The sequence below is a fragment of the Triticum aestivum genome, chromosome 1D (genome assembly GCF_018294505.1).
Source record: "Triticum aestivum cultivar Chinese Spring chromosome 1D, IWGSC CS RefSeq v2.1, whole genome shotgun sequence".
NCBI classification, from domain to species: Eukaryota; Viridiplantae; Streptophyta; class Magnoliopsida; order Poales; family Poaceae; genus Triticum; species Triticum aestivum.
The window spans coordinates 407,197,022-407,200,838 of record NC_057796.1 but is presented as its reverse complement, the minus strand read 5'-3'; positions in this window follow the sequence as shown (position 1 = coordinate 407,200,838).

Here is a 3,817-nt window from a genome sequence, read left to right as displayed (position 1 = left end):
CCAGTCGGGTGCGCGGGTGCGGGTGCGGGTGCGGGGTGGAGGGGTCAAGGCCGGCCGGCGGCGGAGGCTGGAGGACTTGGAGGCCATCGGTGGAAACGGGGAGAGGGGTGGGGTGGCGGCGCGCGGATGCTATTGCTAGGGCCTAGGACTAGGAGCTAGGGTTTGCATCGAGGTATATGTATGGCTGGGCACGCGGTGTTGCTCTGGGCTAGCCGGACGACAACGGCGATGTGGTGGCTCTCTCTCTCTCTCTCTCTCTCTCTCTCTCTCTCTCGGCTAGCTGGACGACGGCGGCAGATATGATAGGTGTTTATTATTTTCTACTTTTTGTCTTTTTGCTGGAACGTGGATCTGCTAAGTCCTCTGCATGCGTTGGGTGCCCTCGGCGGATGCGCAGCCTGTGTTCCATCGGACGGCAAGCAAACGCTCGCTGCTCTCCCTGGTCTCCATGTTCAGTTTCGCACGGAGCTGCATGTCCAGCGGAAAACCCGGAGATACGAATTAAGGGGGGAAATCGACATGAAATGCTCACAAAATCAACATGCTACGCCACACAAAAAATGTGAAATCAATCAAATGAGATTCAAAGAAATTAATGGGCATTTGATTTATTTTATTTCGAACTGGCCCCCCTTTTCCATTACTTTTCATAACGAAAATACAACAATTCAGCAGACAATGGAGCATGTTCACAATTGGCTCTTGCATTTCGAGCAAAAACCTGATAGCACTGAAACCACACAGCAGAGTTCATACCAGCAACAATGTAAGAAAAACACAGCTGGGACTCTATGCACTGGGACTGAACATGAATAGAAGAAAACACACCTGTATCTATATCAATCTATACCAAATATAGAAAGATCCATAGGGGCAAACCCAAATCATCTCGGCCATTAAATCATGCAATCTAGCGGTTCATAACGCTACAATATTGAGCACCAAACACGTTTATATTGCTTTAATTACCCACCACTGCCAATAGTTTAGACTCGACGTCAACCCATCAGATTTGGGGCACAATTAATATCCTACCAATTATCAATATTCAATTAATATCATGCATAATATACACGTGCAATCAATATCCTACCTAATAAACAAGCGCATATAATATCATATCTAAAATTAAAACGTGCATTGCACATATACAATTCCTAGTAACAACAAAAGGACACCACCAGGACCTAACAAATTGCAAGAAATCCGCACTTCAACAACAACCAACAACTTCATCGACCAGGCGCAGCCTCCTGAATGGATCCTTGGCAGAGACCTAGCAAAGTAACATGATTGGTCTTGAGACCCTTAGCCTCTGTCTTCAACTCTGAAGCCCTTCCCAATACAATAGAAGAGAGCGGGCGGGAAACTCAATTTTAGAAGGATATTTGATTAGTTTCTTCTCAAAGGTTGCTTTCTCACGAGACATCCAAATCACCAACAAATTGCAGTCAAACCAACGTATAGGATCTTTCACCAATAACATTGAATGAATAATTACCATGAGCTCATGGCATCATCGAGTAAGCTGAGAAGAAGAATATAGGCAAAACCAATGGAAATTCTCCTAGGAGTTATAATCGAGAAGGGGCGCTAATATATATACACACACGCGCGCTTGCACATGCCGTGAAGCGTGGTTAGCTTGCCACAATTCAAGGATAGAGTGAATTTAGTACTTTTTGGAGTTCCATCGGGATAAAGATGTACTCCCAGATAGGATTACATATCTCTTTCTATATGCACATGGCGGCACACTCACGTCCGAATCAAGCATACGTGTACCATTTTGACTATGCTCACCTTGGATGAAAGTGCAACATGTAAGATACACATCTGTACATCAAAAACCTTTAAGCCCTATTTAGGAGAGGGTATTCATGCCAATACTCTAGTGAATTTTAGGCCCAAAAAATAATTCATGCAACCCATGAAAAGTTATTTGGAAGAGCATTATTGGACCAATCTAGATCCGACTTTTTTCACTTTACACCTATAAAAACATTCTAAGGAGGTCCTAATCACAATACAACAAGAACCGGCCGCCACATGGCGTCATAGATCGAGCGCGGCGATGAAAATGATGGAGGTGGGGACAATGGTTTCCATTCCACAGATTGATCGAAGTGAGGCAGAGAATGGAGGGGACCTCCGTTGCGCCACCGCGAGTGAAGGGGACGACTCTGTGATGCTACGGATGCAGGAGCGACACTACACCATTCGAGAGGGTACTGTTGTCCCCGAGGACCTCATGCGAGGAGGTAGGTGACGCCACACACACACACACACACACACACACACACACCACCTACTTAATATTGAAGTGGCTTCAATATTGTAAATTCACCAGGGGTAGCTCGCAATCAATGGAACACATGTTGCCTTTTACTGAAATAGAAATCCTCTTTAATGAGGCACATAGAGTGTGGATCTAGGGTTTTTATCCTTGTGGTTGGTAGATTGTTTAGTTTGTTAGGAGACACATGGATGGAGTGGTTAGACAAGGAGATGGTGACGACGGGGAGGCAACCAAAGGAGATTGGTGACGTGGATAACAACATCTCTGCTTGAAGCAGTGGTGGAGTTATGAGACACAATGGTGCGTGCTACTGATATCCCAACTAGTTTTTATGCCCGGTGAATATCACGTTGGGCCCTAAAGAGCAAGGGTTTGTAGTATGCAACAACTATTTCCCTTGGTGAAGAATTAGTGTATCAAACCATGGAGTTATACCATCCAGGCATTGATCAGTACCTGCACATAAATTGAACACTTCACTTCGTCCCTAACACTTCTAGTGAGGTTGTCAATCTCACTAGCTTTGCTAGTTACAAGTATCAATGTATCTTGTGGTTGGAATTGATTTTTATAGACAATGAAGGTAAATGTTCAGAATGTAAAAGAACATAAAATAGAGTGTTTGAGGTTATTACTATGGGGAATAAAGGGCCGGGACACTTAACTTCACTAGTGGCATCTCTCCAGAAAGTATAGGTGTGGTCAATGAATTACAATTATGTATCGATTAAATTACAATGTTTATTATGTGGCATACATGTCATGGTTTCATCTAGGCATTACATCTTTGTATCTAAAGCCCATTATCCCATGAAAAGTTATTTGGAAGGGCAGCATCGTCGTCTCGGCTTGCAGTGCGTCAGCCCTCTATGTAGCAGCCACTCCGCCGATGGTCTTTGAAGCAGCTCGAGTGGCTACAACGGTGGTTGTCTTTGACTTCCAAAGATGCACGCTACCTCCATGCCACTAGAAGCCGAGGATGCGTGTGGCTGGAAGTTGATACCTGCAAGCCAAACAGGGTTTTAACACTTTCGTGGAAGTATCTCAATTAGTTATCGTCCCAACGAAGAGCAAATGAGAGTATTTATGTTGGCGCTTTCGCCACACACAAGGTATCACAGTTCTTGTGTGAAGTAACTGCTTGTACTTCTGCAAATATTGTCACTGCCCTAGAACCAGAGTGACAAATATTGTCTGCGTGTGTGCGCTAGTAACCTCACCACTCCTAGAAGAGATTACCACAACACTTTGCATCTGGGTAGAACATGTAGGCAACCAAAACATCGGTGCATATGTTGCTAGTCAATAAGGCTGGAGGGGATGCAGGCAAACACACTAACCTGTATTCACTTAGCTTGGCCGAGTCAGGTCATAGATGCAAAGAAAACGAAAATAGATGCAGGTAACTAAATAATCACTACGAGAATGCAAGCACGTGTGTGGCTGTGAGGCGTGAAAGAGAAAGAAAGAACGAACTGAAACCTAACGGTCATGATCATGCCAATCAAGCAGTTGCGG